Source organism: Sarcophilus harrisii, chromosome 2 (assembly GCF_902635505.1).
Source record: "Sarcophilus harrisii chromosome 2, mSarHar1.11, whole genome shotgun sequence".
NCBI classification, from domain to species: Eukaryota; Metazoa; Chordata; class Mammalia; order Dasyuromorphia; family Dasyuridae; genus Sarcophilus; species Sarcophilus harrisii.
Genome location: NC_045427.1, coordinates 250,011,181 through 250,021,216, shown reverse-complemented (window position 1 = coordinate 250,021,216; position 10,036 = coordinate 250,011,181).

Sequence of the window (10,036 nt, the reverse complement as noted above, 5' to 3'; positions counted from 1 at the left end):
CCTTTTTAATTGAGTGTAATCAAAGTTTTCCATATTGCATTTCACATTTGGTCATAAATTTCTTCCTTCTCCAAAGATATGATAGGTAAACTATCCTTTGTTCTCTTAATTTGTTTATGGTATTACCCTTTAAGCCCAGATCATGTACCTATTTCAACATTATTTTAGTACAGGGTGTGAGATGTAGGTATGTGCCAAATTTCTGACATATTATTTTCCTGTTTTCCCATCCATTTTTGTGAAATAGTGAGTCCTTATCTTAAAAGCTAGAGTTTGGCAGTTCATTAAATACTAGATTACTATAGTCATTGATTATTGTGTCATGTGTATCTAACCTATTTCACTGATGCATTATTCTATTTCTTAGCCAGTATCAAATGATTTTGATAACTGATGCTTTATAATAGAGTTTTAGATCTGATACTGTGAGGCTACCACCCTTTGTATTTTTTTATTAATTCCTTTGATATTGTTGTCCTTCTATTCTTTCAGATGAATTTTGTTATTTTTTTTCTCGCTCCATAAAATAATTTTTTTGGCAGTTTGATCGGTATGACACTAAACACATAGACCAATTTAGGTAGAATGATCATTTTTTAATATTACTTCAGCCTACCCATGAGCAAATGATATTTTTCCAATATCTGACTTTATTTGTGTGAGAAGTGTTTTGTTATTGTGTTCATATAGTTCCTGGGTGTGTCTTGGCAAGTAAACATGCAAATATGGAAATATTGTCTATAGTTATTTTAAATGGAATTTCTCTTTCTCTTACTGCTGGAATTTGTCAATGATATATAGAAATGCTGATGATTTGTGTGGATTTATTTTATATCTTGCAACTTTTAGGCTAAAAGTCATTAGCTTCTTGGGCTAAGAACTTGACTTGATCATGAAGCTCAGCAGCCTCAAGGCATCTGCATCTGGATCTTTCAGTCTAGTTTTCTCCATGAGTTAGATGGCCCTAAACTCTAATGGAAGGGATCAAGGACAGAGGTTCCTCCCCTTAGAGTAAAGTCTTGCCATGATATATTCTGTTTATACAGTTATCCTTTCTACATCACAACTTTCCCCATCATGGATTCCATTTATCATGGGTTGGCATGAGAAATGAAGTGGGAATTTGGGGGGAGTTTTACAAAAGCCACAGATGACACACAAAATCCAACAATAACACAGAAAAGTTTAGAAACCTAGAAATGAATGAAATATATGTATAGTATTACATAATATCTAGTATTTTTTTTATCATTTAACATCATAATACTTTAGACTTCTCTGTTATATAGGGAGAACCTGCAGATTTTGCACAGATTTTCTAGATAATGGGGGTATTGCATCCCTATTCACAACGTGAAAGAGATAAAGGTATTCTAAACAGAAATTAGATTTCCACTAAACAGAAATTAGGGAATTACACATATTATCTCATTTGATCTTTACCATAACCCTATGAGGAAGAAATTATTAGCTCTGCTTTACAGTTGAGCAAACTGAATCAAACATGGTAAGTGGTTTACCTATGGTTACACAGTGTCTGAGGCCAGATTTGCAGGTCACCTTAACTCCAAGTCTAGGTCTCTACCCACTGAGCTATCAAGCTGCCTATCACTAGTACAATGAAAACCTCTCTCTCTGTATTCTAGCAACTCAGGATCTTAGCACTGGCCAGTTCACATGCTCAAGAAGCACATTCCCTCCTCACTGCCCCCTTGCAGAGTCCCAATAGGTAAAGTCCTACACTCCTTAGTTAATGAGCATGTGTTTGAGGGTCTAGGAGAAGATTACCTATTGGTTTATACCCTTCAAAACCTGTCTGTCCTTTTTAGGAATTGGGTCTTAACAAAAATAGGAGGAAAAGGATGGGTCACAAATCAATAATTTGTTATTAATATGATAGTACAATATTGATTTCTCTCAATTTATAGTCATATGGGGCAAGTATGTAGATAACAAGCATATATAACAACAGAGAGAATACATATAATGAATATAAATATAATTTGTTAAATATGAAATTGCTTGAGAAAGCACTAGCTCTTGGGGGAATAGGAAAAGCAGAAAGCAGTACGTGATCTATCTTTTAGAGAAAGAGAGTAACTCCATGAGGTGGCAGTGAGAAGGGAAATGTGCTTCTTGAGCTTATGGGCTGGCCAGCGCTAATGTCCTCAGTTACTCCAATACAGAGAGAGGCCTTCAATATATGTGATAGACCATTTGGTAGCTCACAGATCTCTATCTGCAATCTGGCCTCAGACACTAGCCGTGTAACTATGGGCAAATCACTTAACATATTTGGCTCAGTTTGCTCAACTGTATAATGAAGATAATAATATCTTCCTCATAGGATTAAATCAAATGAGATAATATTTGTAAGCACTTAGAATAGTGTCTGTCACATAGTGGACACAATAAATGTTTATTCCCTTTCCCTCACCCCACTTGTATGATCAGTTATGGACAAACCATCCCTACTTCATAAATGTCATGTTTTAGTTAAAAGTGGGGTATTGGCTTGCTACTTGACAACCAAAGTCAGTTTTCTCCCAGATTTGTACCCCTTGTTCATCATTTATTATAGGACAGGGAGGGTGGTGGGCTTAACTTGGGACAGTTTGTCCTTAGTCAGATTAGGCAACCTCTTTATATGCTGACCCAAGGGGTACCATTTCACTGCAAGGAAGATCTTGACTGAAAGTTTAGAAAGTGCTAGCAGTCAATAATTGATTAGCATTGTGTAAACTCTCTATGTGGATAGTCAGTCATAGGTGTTTTAGATTACGTATGATATCTATTTCATAAGTGGGATGTTGTATATGTCCAAGGAGAAAATATAGGCTAATAGTTTCCAATTTTTTAGAGAGCAGTTGTAGGGGATTTCTCTATTCATAATGATACATCTTGGAAGTCATCAAAAGAACTACTAGTTAGTGTTATCACTGTGGAATCCAGAAATCCCTAAGCATTTCTTGTAATGGTGATATGGAAGGAGAATGGGAAAAAATAAATGTGCATAGATTACCAAACTTTGACTGTTATAATAATAGCTAGCATTTATATCGTGCTTTAATGTTTGCAGAGCACTTTACAGATATAATTTCATTTAATCCTCATAACAATGCTGTAAGGGAGAAATTATTATTATCCTTATTTTCCAAATGAGAAAACTGAGGTAAGAAGACTTGTTCAGGATCACACAACTAATAAGTATTTTAGGCAAGATTTGAACTCAGATCTTCCTGTCTCTAAGTTCAGCACTTTATCAGAACCAGAGTGAATTACCATCCATGCTAAGAGTCCAAGAGCCCCTGAATTCTTTGCCAAGCAACCAAAGGATTTTACATTTGATCCTGGAAGTACAAAGGAACTCTTTGAGTTTATTAAATAGGGAAGGGTTGTCATGTGGTCAGACCTGGACTTTAGGAATATCAATTTGACAACTGAGTGGAGATTAGTCAGACACTTGCAATAGAGAGGTCAAACAGAAGGTTGTTGTAATAGCCCAGGAGTGGTTCCAGCATCAGAGGAGAGAAGAGGGCTTGTATGAAAGAAGTTGTGAACATAAAATTGACAGTACTTGACAACTGACTGGACATGTAAGATAATTATTTTCCTGTTTCTATTCACATGACTCTGCTTTGATTAATAAAAATCTTCCATATTTCTCCAAATTTGTCCCTTTAGTAATTTATTATTGTAACAACAATGTTCCATTATATTCATATGCTATAATTTTTCAGTCATTCCACAATTGAAGGATACCCATTTTGTTTCCAAGTCTTTGTTACGATAGAAAATGCCACTATAAATATTTTTGTACACATAGTATCTTTTCCTCTGTCTCTTCCCTTTTTGTGACATTGTTGAGTTAAAAGATAAACAAACATTATTTAGCAACGTGGTTCCAAATTGTTTTCCAGAGTAATTGGAACAGCTGACAATTCTTCCAGTAGTAAGAAATTGTCATTTTTCTTTTTGGTCATTTTTGTCAATTACATGAGTCTAAGATGGAACCTCAAAATTATTTTAACTTGCAATTCTCTGGTTTTTGTTCATTCTCCATTTTTATAGGCTTTCCCTACAGAATCCCAGAATTTGAGAGATGGAAGGGAACTTAGCTGCCATCTAGCTCAACCCATACATGAAAGCAATCTCTATTATAGGATCCCCAACAAATGGTCACTCCCAACTCCCATTTCCTAGAATTAAAAAAAGCATATTCCTGGAAATGGGAATTAGGGTGACCACTAGTCTCTTGCAACTCTTAAATTCTGGGATTCTGTGAGGATGGCCTCAAGTTTGTAATTGGGCAAACTGACTTTAAAAAAATAGTTCTCAACTTGAGGTCCTTGAATTAATATTAATAAATTAGAGCAACTTTTGTATAGTTGTTAATACTTTACATGTCTTTCTTTGGGAACTTATTATTATATTCTTTACTATTGGGCATTGACTTTTACTCACAAATATATTTATGACAATAGTATCAAGACCTTGTCCTAAACAAAATATAGAAATGTTGCTGTGTCTCTAAGATGTTTTACGATCTTAAACAAATGTGGTATTAACTTCTGGGATTTGGTTGGGATGGTATGGATTTTAACTTTGATATAGCAGTAGTCTGAAAGAAGACTGACTCTTAAGTGTTAATTGAAAAGAATATTGTTTTTTAATCATTTGAAATAAAGTGGAGTTTTACTTGTCATCTCTAAAAGGTTTGTTTTCTTATTCTGGTTGGAGAAGTTGTATAAGAATAGAGAAAGAATTTATTTCTTATAAGAACTAAGACTAAACCTTATGTGGTGAATAAATAAAATAAGGAATATTGAGAGATTTTAGCTGCTATTCAGAGAAGCTAAAGGGTGGGGCTCTGTTTCAGAAGTAAGGAAAAATAAAAAGTAAAATAACAGTAATAAATAGTTTTTGAGCTATTTTTCAGTTATGTCCAGCATCTTGTGACCTAATTTGGGTTTTCTTGACAAAAATACTGGAGTGATTTGCTCTTTTTTTTCTTCAGGTCATTGAACTGAGGCAAACAGAGTGAGGCGCCTTGCTCAGGGTCACACTAGTAAGTAGGTGAGGCTGAATTTGAACTCATGAAAAAAAGTTTTCCTGAATTCAGATTCAGCACTCTCTATTATGCCATCTAACTGCCATAATAATAATATAATATATACCTATATATTATCTCATATGATGCTTAAAAATAACTAATTGTGATTACTTACACAGTTATATTACTGTAATTATAATTTCAGCCTTTATGCTATTATTGGTTACCCCATTAACAAATTATATAGTTCATTACTTTGATATTTATTTATACATGAGATTAGAAATTTTGTGGATATTTAGAGAAAGGAGCAATTGTTTTTGGGAAAATATATTTTTCCAATTTATTAAAAAAATTCTTACTAGGCTAAAAATAGAAGCTTAGAGTAAATGATTAAAAATGAGAAAGAAGTTTCAAACATATTTAAAACATCAAAACATACCCCATGAGTTTAGATTATAAACTCCTTGAATATAGATAGATACTATTTTTGTCTCTTTTGTGTCCCCAGCATTTAGTACAGTACCTGGCACATAGTAGGCATATGAGAATTGTTTATTGAATTGATATGAATTGTGTTACCTTAGAATTGAGGAGGATAAGGATGAATATATCAGTGAATGAGGGAGCAGTATGAAGAATTACCACATGATGTAGGCTACATGGAAGGATGGTTGGTTTTAAAATCCCTGATACACATTTATACAAAATCCTTATATATCTTGGATATTGGACCTTAATCATAGAAATTCATAACAAAAATTTTCTCCAGTTAACTCTTTCTAATTTTAGTAATTTTATTGGTGCAAAAGCTTGTCAAATTTATGTAATCAAAATTGTCTATATTGTCTTTTATGATGATTTTAACCCCTTAACTTTATCAAGAACTCTCCCTGATCCAAAAATTCTCCTTTATTTTTTCCTGTAGTTTGTTCATATTATGATCTTTTTCTAGGTTATATATCCATCTGGTGGTTATTGCAGTATTTGTTCTAAGAAGTTGATCTAATTTTTAGAAGAATTGCACCTATAGCGAATTATTTGTTTTGGGGAATGGGGAAGTGGAGAGGGAGAAAAATTTAGAAAACAAGGTTTTGCAAAAGTGAATGTTGAAAACTGTTTCTGCATGTATTTGGAAAAAATAAAATACTATTTTTCAAAGTAATCTAAAACTAATTTCTGTCAGACTACTTTCCAATTTTCCGAAAACTTTTTGTTTTGGGAAACTGGCAGAAGGACATACTTCTCACTAGCCATATCTAAACAGAGGACTTCTATATATGGATTTCTTTTTTTTTCCCTTCAAAAACAAAAACAAAAAACTCTCTCCCTGGGGAATCCTTCTCCTTCCTTCCTTGCCTATTTACAGAGTGTTTCCTTCCTCAGCCTCAGTGCTAATATGACTGTGATTGTATCTCTCTCCCCAAATTGCCTGTCAAATTGAACCCCTTTTCCTCATTTTCTTTTGTCTCTGCTTTCAGCTCCTCCCCACCCCAACATTACGTATGTTGCTGAACGAGGATGTCTTTACCCTCTCCCTGGAATCAGTGGATGATCCTTCCTCACAGTCAGCAGAAGTCCACTTTCTGTAGTAGTGGGGCTTTTTACCTATTGAGGATTAGTTTTAGATCCCCCTAGACTTACCTCTATTTCTCCACTAGGAGAGGGGAATTCTTTATTATTCCCTCAATGTAGGTGATATGCTAACTCCACTTCATGGGTGCTGAACCAAATGAATTAAATATCCTATTGATCAGTGTTTCTTCACCTAAAATGCCCTTATTTAGAGAGAGGATAGAGCATGGAGTGGAATAAGCATTAATTATTTATAAATCTCCCAAGCCCTTGCTGAAAATAAGAACAAAATAGCATAAAATTTTCTTTTTCTGTATTTGTTTTTCTAAAAAATAAGATTGCTTTAAATTTTTCTTTTTTTCCTAAGTTGTCCTTTTCCCCTTCTGCTTGTCCTCCCAAGTTCAGTATCGAAATCTAAATTTGGCTAGACTCCTTAAACTAATTTATAATATGCTCTCTAGTAGTAGGTAGGACAGAGGAAAGGAGGACAGTATAAAGAAATAGTGACATAGGCCTAGGGGTAAAAAAAAAAAAGATGTTTTTTATAAAGAAACTTTATTTTGGAGCTGGAAAGGGGGGGGGGGAAGGAGAAAGAAAAACAGATGGGGGTAGGGAGAGAGAGGCAGAGTTTACAAAGACAGGAAAGGTCACAAAATAGAGATTGAACTTGAAATCAGGAAAACTTGAGTTCTGTTACCACAGATAAACCATTTGCCATTTAGGAGCCTCAGTTTCCCTAACTGTAAATGAGCATAATTATAATTGTAATAGCCACTTAATCCATGAGATTGTTGCAAAATAATATATTTGTGGTGTTTTGTAAACTTTAAAGCATTCTGTAAGTGAATTATTATCATTGTGACAAATATATTGGTTGTGTTATATTGGTTGGTTATGTTGGAACCAAGAATGTTCAAGGCACTATGTGCTAAAAATACAAAAATGAAAGCTGATTATTCCTGCTATCAAAGAACTTACAATCCCATAAAAAGTAAGAATGACATTAAAATTAAAGGAAAAGTTTTAAGACATGAAGGGAGGATTGATAGGGGAGTGATTTTAATAAAATAATGTGAGGTCCAGTCTGCAATTAACTTGAATTTTTTGTCCTTGCATCCCTCATACTCTTGTAATGATTAATTATGCATCTGAATTGGCTGTGGGTGCTAGACTATAGTAGACAGGACAGAAAAAAAGTTTATGGCAGAGAAGAAGAAAAATGAGCCAAAAGCCATGAACTTCAAAGAATGGTTTCTCAAAGAGATATTTAAATTAGGCCAGGAAAGTACTGGTAAAAACCCAGCCCTTGTTTCTGAGTGAGGTCTTGGTCAAGTGGTTATCTTATTTTGATTTCAGGAAAAGAAATAAACAGAAAAAGAAAGGAAGAATTCAACCCACATGCCCAAATTCCGGAATCGCAGTCACACACACACACACAATTAAGGAAGTGCAATTTTTTAATCTTAACTAAATCATTCAGTTCAACAAAGAACTCAGAATCCAATTCTGAAAGTTATTTCCCCTTCCATTTGCTTTTATCCTCCATTGTCAGGTATTTAGACTAGGAAACCCCTGAATTTTTGCCTCACAATCTTATCTTTTGACCCACCTATGGATGCCAATGAAAAGGTAGAAGTGAAGCTTTGATGGAGCTGGTTTTGGAACTCCAAATTCCTTGGTTCCCATTGTGCTAGTTAAATCTTTCTTTTTTGAAAAAAAAAGGTGGGGAGGGGAATTTCATTCCAAGACATTTTAATAAAAGCATCATAATATAAGTAAAAAAGTTGGAGACTAGGGATGATAATTTGAAACTTGGATGAGCTAGTTGCTTGAAATTTCTGAAGAAGTATAATGAAGTCCAGTAGCATTCTCCAGTTGAAATTCATAATATCAGGTGAGAATCAGGGTTTTAAACTAAAGAAGAATTTCAGTTTGCTGTACTGACTATTCCACAGTTAGTCAAAAGTATATTTCAGGTGCATCCTCTTCACCTGGAACTATTGTGGCTGCAGTTCTCATCATCTTCTAGAGTTGCTATGGACTTAGTCCATTGGGAGCTGGAAATGAATGGAGCCTTAGGAGCAGAATTCAATAGGTTTGGTTTCCATCATCAAGGAACACTATGGGGAAGACTGACTTTGTATTATATCTTTTTGTCCTACATATCTGAAGAGATTTCACTGGAATTGGAGGGGAGATATGGGACTCAGGACCCTTTGCATGTCTGCTTGGCCTCATCTGCCCCTGGATTATTCAAAAATTTTGTCCACCTCCAGAGGAACATGGATATTTGTACCCATTGCTTCAACACAGCGGATTACCAGTGGTTTATTTTTCTTCTTAGATGAGTAGACACAATTAGGATAAGTTATTCCTGCAGTTAACTCACAATGTGTAATCTCAATTTTTTTGGTCAGATGGCAGTTGCCTTCTAGCTTTGAGCATGGATATTGCTCATACTCACAAAGGCTTTCGAGTATGAACCATGGTTGGTGAAAGAAGTAATGGTGTGACTTACATATGTTTATAGGATCCATGACATGTCTACTTCTCACCATTTGGTTACAGTACTCCATGGCCGTAATGTTTTTGATGGGGTAGTCACCAAAATAGACTTTGAATCTTCTTTCTAGGTAATTCAATGTTTCAGGCATTGGTTCTATTTCTTCAAATTTCATCTCAGGAACCTCCATCAAAGAGAAAGAACTCCTCATCAGCCCCTGAAACAGCAGCAGCAGCATTAGGGCATGGGGTTGTATCAAAGTTTGGATCATCTTTCCTGTTGCAGGGTAGGGTTCAGAAAGGGAGAGAAGACATTTAAGAAAATTATCAGTTTTAATATGTATAAGGGAGTTTTGTATTACTGTATCTATTCTATAGAGGTCCCTTGATTTTTTCCTGGGGGAGACATCTCACTTCTTCAGTGTAGAAATATTTTTAAAATTTTAAAATTTGAAAGATCAAATAATATCTAGTAAGCAGTTAAAATGTTGCATGATTGCAAGTTTTATCTTTAAATCCAAGAGACAAAGTAGAGAAGAAATAGGGGAAAAAGAAAAAAAGGCAAGAAAGAAGGAAGGAAGGGAGTAAAGAAAGAAAGAAAGGAAAAAGGAAAGAAAGAAAGGAAAAAAGAAAGAAAGACATAAAGAAAGGAAGGAAGGAAGGAAGAAAAGAAGGAAGGAAGGAAGGAAGGAAAGAAATGAAAATGGAAGGCAAATGTTCTGTTTAATTTGGCTTAGGCTGAGGCATGACTATCTTCCAGATATCATTTTAAGCATAAAAGAAATAGAGGGAAGGAAAGTTTGAAATATAAGCCTTCATTTTTCACCAACTCCCATAAACATTATCAAAGACTTATACTATTGCTTATATACATCAATGGATCTTAATTGAGACAATACCAAGCAG